The sequence below is a fragment of the Equus asinus genome, chromosome 4 (genome assembly GCF_041296235.1).
Source record: "Equus asinus isolate D_3611 breed Donkey chromosome 4, EquAss-T2T_v2, whole genome shotgun sequence".
NCBI classification, from domain to species: Eukaryota; Metazoa; Chordata; class Mammalia; order Perissodactyla; family Equidae; genus Equus; species Equus asinus.
Window position 1 is genome coordinate 28,655,408 of NC_091793.1, and position 14,545 is coordinate 28,669,952.

Sequence of the window (14,545 nt, forward strand, 5' to 3'; positions counted from 1 at the left end):
ATTAGTCTCTGTTTCCTTAGCAGCATAATATCAATTACTTCATCACAGACCAATTGTTAAGAATGAATATTATGTCCGTGTAAAGACATTTTAAATTTTAAAGTCCATATAACATTATGTTTATGCACATAAAATATACACCTAGACATCCATGTATTCACATACTAATATAAGTGCTAGCTAAGATGACATCATGATTACTACATTTTTGGCTTAACTAGAAAATTGGCCATCGAAGTCCAGAACTTCACACCTTTAAGACAAGCATAGAATTCGTGATACACCCAGTACTTCACCTGAGAAAGCAGAAAACTAAATGGTACTCTGTACTCAATAATCAAAAGAAGCTAATGAAAGTGCTTACACAAACTAAGTACAGGAGAGGAGTAGGGCATACAAGAAGAAAAAAAAGTGTTATTTTGGAATAGCTAATCGCACAATTTGAGGAACAATTTTCAAAAGAAAACAATATATCACCTTCAGCCTCTGGGAAATGCACAGAACTTCAGAAGGGATCATAGAAATCTCTTTATCACTGTGCACTTTTTCCATCACTTCTTAAGACCTGTAAAACCTGCCACTTAGCAACATTTAACTCGGCGCACCACATACAAAGAACTGGATGAGATAAGACAGAGAAGAATAATGCAAAAGAAAAAAAGGCATTTACTTAATTCAGACAAAGAACATACGTATAAGAAAGAAGGCAGGGAACATAGCAACGAGTAGCATCGTGCATCTTTACCTATGGCTCCCTGCACTAAGAATTCTTCCTAGGGAGTTTGTGGCATGGGAAATTGCTAGGATCCCATTGATGCCCTCTATTTAAAAGAATAAAATGAAAAGCAAAAACCTTCTGTCAATGAAGTCCACCATTCAGGTGGATGATATCATGCATATCCATGTTGTACAAAGTTGTTCAAAGGAAAACGAGATAAGCAATGTTAACACTGCCATCATTACCAAAGCAGTACATTTGTGATTAGAGACACTAACTCTGAGAGAAGCATTCATACACACCTGAAATACTATTTTCAATGTCGACACCATTCATTGGCTGAGTAAGATTTTCCTCAATGTTGATGGAAGGATATAAACAGATTTTTAGGGAATTAATTGTTAGGAAACAAATGCTTTCCCTTGGTCAAGATTGATCAGCTGTGAACATGACAGAGTCAAAACCTTTGGATTATTCAACTCCACTTTAAAGAACTTAAGGAAAAAAATTCATTTCAAAGCAGTGAATCATTTCAAGTTCCCATTATCAGAACTTTTGGATTCCCATTTTTACATTTTGAAATTCACAGAATACACCACCATAAATCTCCCTGTGAAAAATTAATTCCAGTTGCATATTTGTAAGCTTTTGAGGTTTGGTGGATTATATATTGTTTTGCCTGAGACAACAAGCTTAATTCTTTAGATTCGATTAATACAGATCCGACACTTTCTACAAACTCAGTTTTGTTCAGACCTGTATTGACTAAAGGAGACAAATCGAACAACAGTAATGTCAAGCACTGGCAAACAGGACTGGGCTAGTGGAAGATACGGAAGTGTGACATAGCTGAGAAATCCCTGCTGTCTTCAAGTATAACTGGAACACCTCCAAACCCTGATTTCTAATTATCCAAATTACTGGTTTGCACAGGCAAAAATATTCTATGTTAAAGCAGAGTGAAAATAAATCTGAAAAGTATAAGTATATTGAAGCCCAGTGGACAAGTTATTATTCAAAAGTTTTATTACCCTAGAAGAGATGGAGATGTTATTAAAAAAGAATATTTTAAATAACAGCTATTTACATTTTTCTGCATCTTCATTTCACAAATAACTGCATTCAACTTTAAAGTAATGATAGTCTGCTACTTGATACCATGCTAATAGACAACCTTTGAAGAGTTAAAACTGTTTTTGAATTCTTCATTTGGTGGCATGTAAACATTCTCAGTCAATTAAAAGCTTCATTTTATCTGATTTTTCAGGATCCCTGTCAGATTCAATAACCTATATCCACAGCAATTCAACAGCTCTAAATATATTTGATTTGCTACAATATTGTAAGGATCCTCAGGTATAAATATCATTACTAATAAATGATTGAATAATTGAAAGCTTTATTTTCAGGGTTTAAATATTCTGCAAATATATAAAACACAGTATTTTGTTATGCATTCAAAAGCACTTAATGTAATAAATGATTTTAACACTTCTTAATTCCAGAAAAAAACCCCACTGTTTCTTAACACTATTTGCTATTATCATTTTCTTAGGTTAAAAAAAGACAAACATGAATACAAAGTACTACAACTTCGTTTCAGAAGCTAAAGCCTTTGCTCACTTGGTAAATTTGTTTTCCTGAATAGATACAACTTTGGAGAACTCTCCCAAAGAACTATCATTTAACAATTAGAAACTTTGACTCATTTTAAATTTATAGCAACACTACTTGGTTGATCATCTCTATCTCTACTCCTTGCTACTAATAGCAAAATATAAAGAAATAGAGCAGAGTGGTGTACATATTCATAGATATTTTTAAAAACACATTCAAAATAATCATCCTATAAAAGCAGTTACTTTCCCCTTTCTAAAGACCAGCTGAATGTACCTGCCCTTCATTTCCTACTGCAAATTAGTTTGCCAGGTACACGTTAGCATGCTCTTTCGCAATTCATTTTGCTCAATCCACACTTCCTTTTAATAATGTTAAACGTTGCTCTGATTAAAAGCTTACCAGATAGTAATCCTGTTCCACACTGACACTAGTTTCTTCCACTGTTTCCTCTGTTAGACACATCTACCTTTATTTTGAAAGAGAAGGTAAAACAGAAGAGGCTCTTACCAGAGACAGGGAAAACAATTCGTTCAGCTAGATCCAACAGTGCTGTGTGCAGCCTGGCAGCATGAGTGATCCTGGGGCCTCACACAAAAGCGAGATAATTGGCTCTCAATGAAGAGATGTAAACATCCATCATAATGGCACTGGGGCTGAAACTGAACGCTACCTCAGCTGTTCTATGTACTCCGACTGGAAGATGATGTCACAAACATAAACTGGGTGTACTCTCATTGGCTTCTGTTACCTGGAATCATGTCTTAACCCTAAACTGTCAGCTGCAAATTGAAATGCTCATCTCTGACCATAATTTTTGCTGAAAAAAGGAGTGAAAGTGATGTTGAGCTACTGGAGGATAGCATACTGAAAATACTGCCCCCTAAATATGCTAAGATCTATTTACATAATTAATCAATTAGGGTCCTTGGGAATTTTATTTCCCAAAAATGTTTATTAAATTACAGTATTTGTAAAAGGTACTCCACAGCATGGATATTAAAGGAAAAGATTAATATAGTCACAACATCTGGAATTTTAAGTTTTCTGATTACTTTGTATTAATTTTACAGAACTACCCCATGAGATTAAGAAAGTTGAGAAAAATTACAATGTAGACAGTTGCACACTGGAGCTTTCAATCAATATGGACAAAGCAGCCATCTGTATTTTTAAATCTTCTAGTAACAATAAAAAAATAGAAATGCACTTAACTTTCTGAATGTTAAATAGTATCTCCAAAGTTTTGTGCAATAAAGCTTAAAGTATGAGATATTGAAAGCATAACATCACTAAAATAATATTGTTAAATATTAATTTTTACAAAGTAATTTATAAGTCACTGGAACTATAGACAAGTCCATTTCAGTAACTGAAGATTACTTTGTAATATAGTGCTGTTCTCTTTGAGAACAAACGGGGAATAATTATCCACCCTTTACCCTCTATCCTGACAAAAGCCCCAGACTTCTCCTCAGGCTTAAATCCAGTGGGAGAGGAGGATAATGGGCTAAGCTGGGTGCAGCAGCTTGCTGCCAGAGGGACAAAACTACAATCACCTTGAAATATATCCAGCTTTCCCCACCAAAAGGAGCTGTCAGCTGCATAACTGTGAGATGCAAGAATTACCAGAGCTATTGAATGACCAGCTCCTTCTAAATCCAGCCCGTCATATCCCAGGGCAAGCCCCTTGAAAGCTGTGCAGCTCAGCATGCACACAGTACAACCACCTGGAGAGAGAGTGAGAGAAATTCACTTCATCTATCACCACCCTTAAGGAAATAAGGTCACCAACAGTGCTCTTATATGCCTTTATGTTGGTTCATGTCCTTCTGAATAATGGATTCAGGGTGAATAGTTGTTATCATTCTTCCACATTTTCAGTGACAGAACATTATTTTTATTGTATGGCTCATAAGAGTTCTAATAGTTGAAATTATATGAAAAGACTCTTCCATAGACCATACATTCAAAATTTCCTTCCAAGTTCTAGTTTTCTTTCCTGTTGGTTTGATTATTTGATTCTTCTTATTAGCAAGTGAGTGCGTGATTTAGAGGCAAGAGTTCTAGATTCATATTCAAAAGATCCAGTCTCCGATTTTTGCTCCATCAGTTACTATCTGTGAGAACTTGGAAAAATGAAGAATTTGTACGTATAGAATGAGAATGATAATGCTACCTACAACAAAAAAATAGTTGACTTAGGGGTTAGATGAGGCAATGTACGGAAACATATAAAATAAAAAAGTATTACATTAATACAAGATGCAATTATTATTGTTATTATGCAAAAGATTAAATGTGTTCATTTTAAAGGCATTTGTGTAATTAAAATTAAGGGTCAATTCACTGTCTTCAAAATAATGAAGGAAAAATATTATTAATCTAAATTCTGAAAATTTCAACTAGAAAATAATGCTGCAAATTAACTTGATTTATAACACTGACTCATTCAATGCTCTTTCTTTGATGTTGTTGTCCCTCCCAGTATATTTGGAATTTAATCATATTAGTCAAGTGCAAGAATCTCGACTTAAGAAGACTATTTGTCAAAATGTACTTTGGGCCAATGTGAAAGACACTGTTCATTTATTTCTGCCTAAAAACATGGGAGTTTAGATAGAAATGCACATTAAAAAAGATTCATTGCCATGCAAAGTGACATAAAATTAAATTACAGATCAGAAAGATGAATTTGGACAATAGGAATGTCAACTGTATTTCTGTAGACAAATGATAAAGCTATTGTCATTTCTAAGAAGATATGTCATGGAGAGAATAATTATTTATAAAATAAAATATGCTCCTCTATTTCATACATTATATAAAATTTTAATGGCTTAAGCATTTAATAGCAGAGATAACCAGCAAAACTAGAGTACAACTTGTCACACATAGAAAACATGCTGATATATATATACCATTCAGTTAATTTTTAAGATAAACATATATTCTGATGATTTACATAAACAGATTGTAACCTGTCTTATGTCGTTTTGCATTTGTTTGTGTGCTACTGTGCTACATAGACAGAGGACACTATGAAGACTGAGAAATATAAATACTCCTAGCTCTCTTTAGGTACTTTGTATTGAATACTCACATCCTTCACATGATTCTTAATAAGTTAATACCTTGGTAAAGGGCCCCAGTTTTGCGTTATTAAAATATGTAAGTAAGCTATTTTAAGAATATAGATTTCAATGATTAAATATTATATAAGATCAAGACTAATCAATGCATCAGTAAAATTTTAAGGGAGTTCACTTATTAAATATAAAAGCATAAATGTTTGAATTGTGTACAAAATAGGAAAATTAATGGAATATAATTTAATTCCTAGGAGAATGAATAGGAGAGAAGGAAAATATAGTAGAAATATTTTAAATTAATTCTGGCTTATAATAAAAAATGAATCTTTACCCCATATGTTAAGTCAATTTCAAATTTCACTGCAATTCATTAGGACAGAACTTATATTTTAATTTTAAATAATTGTATCTATAGACTCAAGGAGATTTCAGATAAATATAATGTACAATATATCATATATGGAAATCATTTTAATTGGCCTACTGTAGTATTTTATATACAAGAACAGAAAAGTTATATTCCCTTGTGGTAGGCAGAAATCATCTGAAATTAATGATGAGTGGAAGTTAGGAAGATTTTAGTAATTGTTGGGTAGTATTTCTTTAGGAAGATCAGAGATATTAAAGGTTAGGGCCTTTCAGTGATTTATTTGCAGTATGTCCTTTTGGAAAGTCTAATGATACTTGAACACCAGTCTATGCATGCATCTGGGTTAAAGCCAAAAATAAGATAGCGAATATGTAATATGAACATTGAGAAAAGACATAAAAATCCTTACTACTATCATAAAATAGTTGTAGTAAGAAGTCCAACCTAATCACATAATGTAAAAAAAAGTTCTAAATGTAAAAATGTTAAAACATTAAGGGACTGTGAAAAAATAAAAGGATGGTGCCAGTTTTTGAATATACTATTTAGTATAAACGTGTAAAGAAGTAAAATACATTTGTTTCAGGACTTCAAAAAAATCTCCAATTTCATTAAAAGGGAAAATAACAAACATCACAATTTATAATGAATCTACCAACATTGTCTCATTATTTATTACCTTCCTCCAGCTAAAATGGCCAGCTAACACTTGTGAGTTTCAGAGAACGGACAAATATTTTAACCTTAACAGCCATGTAAAGACTTAGTATAAGGGGAATTAAAAATCTAAAGGAATTCTCTAGGCTTTATTCCTGAATAAATTTATATTAATGAATGTTTTCTGATATGAAGAATATGGAATCTGTAAAAATATTTTTGACAAATCAAGTAGAAGATGTTTTGTAGTTCAAGTCAAGTAGACCTCAATTTTGTTACTATGCTTCCATACTACATATTTCCCAGGAGCTGAAATCATTGCAGTATTTAATTGCCTGACAATTATTTCTGTTACACCAATTTTGTAGTTCAACTAATTATTTATATTATCAAAACAAATCAGCACTAGAGGCTAATTAAACTAGAGAAGTCATCCTCCAATGTTTCCCAACCTACATCTTAATAAGGTTTACGTTAACAGTAACTGCAGAAGAAATGAACGTGTCCTGCAGGTGTTAATTTTATAGGCAGGACTTAGGAATTTATATGGGTTTTAAACTCTTGTGAACGTTGTTACTTACTCTGAGCAGTTAGCAATGTTAGAATATAGCATTTTACTACGTTTTACAGCATCAGCAATTGGCCCATTGCTGAATTATCCACAAGATGGCAGCTCTGCTTATAAGGCCACTGATACTCTTAACACACAAGTTTATCCTTTTATTATTACTATTATTATTTAAAGAAATATAATATGTGAAGTCTATAAGGAAATTATGTGTTTGCTCGTATTAGGTAACTTTTCAGTTTAAGAAGACTAAGTGGTTAAAGGTATTTATTAAAACCTATTGAAAAGCAGGAATTATTTAAATCATCTTAACATGTGTGACTTCAAAATATTATGTTTTGCTAACACAATGCCCAAATGCTTCATCCCAAAATCATTTCAGAGGTTAATTTATTTATAAGAAATGATTTTGTTTCATATAGACTTTGATGTTTCTTTTTAAAAAAAAAACACAGTGTTCAAAATAACTGTGAATCAATGACAACTCACTGGTACAGTAAGAGAGATCTGAGAATTATATTTTTCATCTACTAAATTCTAGGCATAACCAAATCTGATAAGAATATCTATTTATTGACCTTACTTGTATTCCTACTTTATACTGAGCCATCATCACTGTCATTTTTTTTTCTTTATGTCTAACTTAAATCTACTGTGTGACAGCTTCAGTATATTATCTTTATTTCTGTTTCCTGTGCAGATAAAATTTTGAAAGTGCTTAGAATTATTAGGCCATATCACCTTTCTTTTCTGAGAATAAATATCCCCAAGATGTTTAACTCTGTTTATGTGCCAGTAAATTTTATTCTAGAGAAGGAGAAAATGATTGGGTAAGGATGAAGAAAAGTCTCCCCATTGTATGTTAAAGAAACATGAATTCTCTGACATGAAGGTAGGAAGCCCATGCTATTTTGGTGATTGCACACACTGTTTTTAAATGCAAACTGAAAACATTAAATTTCACGGAACATATCTCTTTTTAATATATACTCATTAACTTTACAAGTTTCCCTTTGAACATCATGGTTAATCTCTGGGAGATACCTAAAGATCCGTGGGCAAAAGGACTTGTTTTCCACCGTGTTCTCTGAACAACTGTATTTTCATATGACTCAATTAAAGACCCTTCACTTGCTTTCTTATAAGTATATTTTGCTTTGTCTCTGCTATAAAAGTTTACAACTTCACTTATCACTTTTTTCTTTCACATCAATTTTCTTGCCTTTTGTCTCTTGTTACCCAAATTAGATCAAATCAAGGCCTACTATCTCCATCTTGACAAATATGGAACAACATTAACCTCAAAGAAACTTAGAATTCAGTTTAGATCTCAGTGAGGAACATTTGAACACAATCACTTTATACTTGACAGGAGAAAGGGTTTATTCTTGTCAAACCCATCGTGCTTGAAACATTGCTTCACATGTATGGATGTTTACATATGAAAAATAGTGAGAAACAGGTTATTAATCATTGTATGATATTTTAACAGGCTATAACTTTCTAGTAGAAGGATTTTCAGATCATTTGGAGAAATCCACATTACCACAAGGAGGATTAGGATTATTATAAAAGTAAAAGAAAGAAAAATATCATCATCATTGTCACTGGTTTCAGTGCTTACTTTGTGCTAGGCACTATGCTAAATATTTTACATTGATGATCTAGTTTGTTTTTGTTTTATTTTGTTTTGTTTTAGATCTCGAAGACAGGTCAAAGTTAAGACTTCCAAAGGGGCTCTTAAATTTACACTGTCAGCAAGTATTTTTCAATCAGAGCTACTTATTTGAATCTCAACTTGGAAATGCCAAAATATAGGGCCCTTCTATGGACTGAATACTTGTGTCCCCCTGCAAATTCATATGTTGAAACCTAATGCCCAATCTGATGGTATTAGGAGGTGGGGCCTTGGTAAAGTGAGTAAGTCATGAAGGTGGAGCCCTCATGATTTGGAATAGTGACCTTATAATAAGAGAGGCCCCAGAGAGCTACCTAGCCCCTCTGCCATGTGAAGTTACAGCGAAAAGATAGTCATCTATAAGCCAGGAAGCTTGCTCTCCCCAAATACGGATCTTAGGTTTCCTAGCCTTTAGAATGGTGAGAAATAAATTTCTTTTGTTTATAAACTACCTAGTTTATGGTATTTTAGTTATAGCAGCCCAAACAGACTAAGACAGGCCACAGTCACACTGCGTGAGAATCTCTGTGTATGGAGAGTGGGTGGCACTGGTGTATATTCTTCCTTAAATGATTGTCTCTGTAGCCAGCCTTGGAAATCATTGGCAAAACCTGTAGATATGTGAGCCAAAGGTTTTAACTTGCAGCATCCGATTTCATTGTAATAAATAAAAAGTGATGTAAAAATCGAAAATGAAGTCTGTCAAGGAAGCAGGGCATAATTTGTATGTCAAACAATACTTTGGAGAATGAACAAAGGAAAATCCAGATTACTCTGCATCACTAAGGTGAAGAGATGAGCATCAACTGCCTGAGGAGGAAAGTGTGATGGAGCATGATGAGTGGGGGCCGAGAAAGGCTAAAGGACTAGAAGTGGGTGAGTGATGTGAGGCGGAGCCGATTCAGCATTGAGACTGGCCGGCGACACTGGGTGCTAGTGCTGGAGTGCCCTGATCTGCCAGGACAACCCACAGATCAGGTCCCTTGTGAGGCAAGATTTTTCCTGCACATCGCCTGGCACAAATCACACCCTGTCTTGCCACAAGACAATATTGAGCCTTGACCTAAATGTCCTGTGTCGATACTCTCCTTTTCAAAAATCCAGGATGAATATAAGCCCATGGACTCAGAGGAGGGGACCTAAATAGTAGGAGGGTACCTAAATAGAGGGTACCTGGATAGCAGTTGTGTGGAATGGAAATGTCACAGTAACTGTATTTGGGTGGGAATAGACCCTTTGAAAACCAAGCCTGTGACAGAAGTAATAAACTAATTTTTCTATAGATCTTTATGATTCCATAGAATTATATTCATAAACCAAGCTTTGTGCCTGAGATATGCATTATTTTAATTGTACTCGCTCAAATGTATGGCAGAAGTCATATCTTCAGAATTAATCATTAAGCATCATCAGTAATAAAGCTGGATTTTAATACATTTCTGAAGGTACAAGTGAGAATGCTATTCTTTGTTATAGTCTCTATAATGAAGTGAATGTATTTATCTCTCAATGTATATAATTAAATGAAATAAAAAGTTTTAAACAATTATTTGGCAGTTAGTGCGAAGCTACTTATAGATAGTCTAAAGAATTCTAAGAATTGTTTTAAATGTCTAATTTACTACTATGCTTGTAACATATATAATTAGTTTCTTTCTCCTTACATTTGAAGTTATTACAATATATCTACTGTACTTTAAAATCAATTATCTTATCTTCATTTAATGATGATCTGTCAGCAGCAGTTGGTTTTCAACTATTCATTTAAATCTGACATAATTTCAGGGCTACCTGTCTTCAGCAGTGCGGGACTAGAATGACTTTCTTTAAATTTATTATTTTGCCAAGCTTTGGTAAATAACCTCTTCTGAAAGCATGTATGTTTACTATTTTTGCTATTAGCTGGTGTCAGGAAAGGCATCTTCCACTACACGTTATCTGAAATGATTCAATAACAGTGTACTCCTGCAACCATGGTCACCACAATAGAAAATACCTGGGTGCTCCTTCTAGGCATTTTTGAAAAAGTGGTTAAGTTGCAGCCATTGTTTCAGGACACTGTAGAGAGTCAACGTGAATTAATGACCTTCAACCAGATCTTGGTCGAGTGTTTTCCAGCAGCTCATTATTCAACTTAATCCATGAAGTCACCAAAAGTAAATGATCACGATAAAGGCTATAGGAATGTTATGCTTTGTCAAGATAAATGACAAGTGGGTGTGACTTAAGACTCTGTGATATACCGGCATATTTATCTATCACCTCTGTCAGTCCATCTTTGAAATTGTAGATGTGGAACACATACTAGCTCTTTACAGGTTAAATTAGAAAAAAATCACTAAACGGACAGTGTGAAAATGTAGGAGATAACAAGAAACGTTTTTTGTTTTTTTTTTTTTTTTTTGCCAGAGGCCACCTTCTCCTGCTACATTTGTTTTGAGTTTTGACTAACAGAGGATCAAAACTGGTTGCAGGTTAGAAGGGAGATATTCCCACCTTTCCACTATCCTGAATTCAGAATCAATTAAGAAGATGCTGGAAATAGATACGTCACTATAAATATGTCACACTGTTTTTTACTGTAGGCTTCACTGGAGTACACAGTCTGACTTATGGCCAAGCTCCTAAATGTTCCCCAAATTCTAGATCTTGGAGTGAGCCAACCAATGGCTATCTCCTGTGGATCAAGATAGTGGCCCATAATGTAGAGGACAGGAGTAGGTTTATAGTCTATCCTTTTTGTGGCCGGGCTACACCAGGCCTGCTAAGATTAATCCATGTTCAGATAACTCACTCATCTCCCAATACTGTCCCCGATATAAAGCTAAGTCTTTTATTGATTGCCAAATTACTTTAATTAAAACTTCATCTCATCCTTTGTTTAGTCTTGCCCATAAAGTCTATAAAAAAAAACTGCCTCATATTTCACTTCAGACAAGTTATGCCTAAGGACCTTAAAAATAAAATAATGGCGGGGCTGGCCCCGTGGCCGAGTGGTTAAGTTCGTGCACTGCGCTGCAGGTGGCCCAGTGTTTCATCGGTTCGAATCCTGGGCGCGGACATGGCACTGCTCATCAAACCACGCTGAGGCAGCGTCCCACATGCCACAACTAGAAGGACCCACAACAAAGAATATACAACTACATGCCACAACTAGAAGGACCCACAACAAAGAATATACAACTATGTACCCGGGAGCTTTGGGGAGAAAAAGGGAAAAAATAAAATCTTTAAAAAAAAAAATAAAATAAAATAAAATAATGGCATTGGCAAAAAGGTCACTTGCAACCCCAGGCCCCTCCACAGTGATTCTTCCCCAAATGGAGACAGAGTCACTTTTCTGCCTTATGTAACTTATGTAATGGAGAGAAAGTCCTGGAAGGACACACATTTCTATGTTGAAAGGACCCATGGGGGCTCCAGCAAAATGAATGAAAAACACCCATATTAAAGCACATCATCATGAGATTTAAAATCACTGGGGATAGAGAATATCCTACGAGTCTGAAATGAGAAAAAGCTAATCACATAAAAAAATTTAGGAATCAGACCAGTATCAGACTGCTCAACAGCAAAACTGAGAAAGGAAACAATGGAACAGTGAATGCTTTCAAAGTTATTTTCAATACAGAAATTTATACCCATTGACATTACCAATTAAGTCTCAAGATCTTCAGACATGCAAACTCATAAAAATGCCATCTTCCATACACTTTCTCAAGACGCTGCTGTATGATGTGCTCCATCAGAGCAGCGGGGAAAGCAAGAAAGAGGAAAATGTGAGTTTAGGAAATAGGTGATTTAACACTTGAGAGAGGCCACAGAATTTTCCAGATGATGATGAAAGGGAATCTCAGGATGGCAGCTAGGTAGCAGGCCTAGACAGTAATCATGTACTAACTAGAACAGAAAGACAGCATTTTCTAGGAAGGATATTTTAGTAAAAAGTAACCACAAAGAAATAAAACTGAAAGATTATTTGATGTGTTTGAACGTATTGAAGGCAGGTGTATTTTTCTGCAGAGTGTAAGTCCAGATTAGAGCAAGGTAGTAGAAAACTAAGGCAATCCATAAAAACTGAGTTACTTAATAAAGGAAGGAAAACTAAAAGTTATTTAAAGGGAGGAAATTTTACTCCTTCTCCTACACTAATAACTAATAAAAACCTGAATACTTATTTAAGCTTTAAAATGTGATAAAACCATATCGGAATGGTAGGAGACACCAAAGGCAAAAATGCTACATTCATGTTTTTAAAAAGTAGCTGAAAGGACTTCTGGTTTCCAGTCCAGCCTGTCAGAACCTTGGAAGTAGTCAATCCATCCTAACAAGAGAAAAGCCAGACAAGCTGAAAAATCCACAACTCTTCTTAGATTCATCAGAGAAGTGAGGTCTCAGGGTAAACTTTTGCCTCCAAAATTGGAGAGGCCAATAGGCAGATACAGAGAATCACAAATTTCCAGAGCAGAAATCCACAAACTGAAATGTCCACAGGAACCAGTGCTGGGGTAGGAAACCTGAACAGTAATGGAGGAATTGCAAGAGGCTCAACATGGACAAGTCTGAGAGAGAAAAACTCCAGTAGCACCCAGACACTGGGGAGGGGGAGGGGTACACTTTTGTGAATTTTGCCTCCATGAGTTCTATCAGATTCCTACAGTGAATATAGAAAAGAAGATATGCTTATGTTTCTGGCAGGAGGAAGGGAAAAGGAACCATTTTGAACATTTCAGAGCATCTGTTCTTCTTAACAAGGTCTGCCCTCTGGAGAAAGTAGTTAACCAGAGTCTAACCTGCAGCGGTTTTATCTAAACCTACCAGATCTTGGAGAAGGGAAATAATCAACTCCAGCTGGCTCTAGCATTCCATGTGGAGGAAGGGAAATACCCAACTTCAGTTCCCTCTAGCCGTGCTGCCCCACCTAACGGAGGAAAAAACTGAGAAACACATGTGAAGTTTGCAATTAAGAGGCACAGATTCACTAAAAGACTGAGATCTAATCAGGACCATAACCTAACAGTAAGACACCTACCATCCTTTTTCCAGAAAACTTTACCAAAGTTAACATTCAATAATATGCTAAGTGCCAATTTCCTGATAGAAATCTCTGACTCACAAATGATTTTTATAGCAGTGTGTGTTTTCACAGGAAATGATGAAGTGGACTTAGGTATCATCTATACTTACTTTCCCGGGTTCCCATCCAATGACAGAATCGAATTTGAGCATAGACTGTAAATCAGAGATTCTTCAGTTAAATTACCGATTTTATACTTAGTAATTATGTCATCTTGGAAAGCAGAAAGTTATTTACCTTCTCTGAACAGTATTTCTTAACTTATTGTAAGATGAAATCATAATTGTAATTTATCTCAAAAGGTTCTTAAAGTTATTAAAAGGACAAATAAATTATGTAAATTATTTAGATGATTATATAGCACTTGCTAATGGCTCAAGGAAGGAATGGCTTTTTACTCCAAACCTTGTTGTATTTTTATATAACAAATTATCTTTGAAGCAGAAAAAATTGTAGGCCACATATGAATATATGTATATTTTTTCTTCTAATTAAAGAAGAAGACTTGTTCGTTAAACGGCATTTATAAGTACTCATAAGTATTCAACAGAACCAGGAGGGTCAATGGTGCATGTGGTAAAACTATGATGGTTCTCAACAAAGTGTGTCCATAGAAGTAACATCTGAAGAAAGTTGTTAGGCACAAATACTTGGCTAGCACTTTCTTATGAGAAGTACACACTCGTTCAATATTTATTGAATTGCTTTCACTTTAGTGAGATATTGTAACAGAACATATATGAAACAAATTGTGTCAATTTATCTTCA

The 14,545-nt window shown here is 34.7% G+C and overlaps 1 protein-coding gene across 11 annotated transcripts in view; it reads right to left on the bottom strand.

The window, feature by feature from the left end:
* Positions 1 to 14,545, bottom strand: part of MGAT4C (MGAT4 family member C) — a 677,866-nt gene that overhangs the window by 211,583 nt on the left and 451,738 nt on the right. For 3 of the 11 annotated variants that reach the window (XM_070507018.1, XM_070507019.1, XM_044781188.2), the window contains exon 1: positions 2,846 to 2,993. The exons of 3 other annotated variants lie outside the window; for them this stretch is intronic. The gene's annotated coding sequence lies outside the window, so the exon portion shown is untranslated. Of the gene's footprint in view, positions 1 to 2,737; positions 3,030 to 14,545 lie in introns of those variants that run through there. 5 more of the 11 variants (XM_070507024.1, XM_044781195.2, XM_070507025.1 and 2 more) reach the window with 5 other exon arrangements.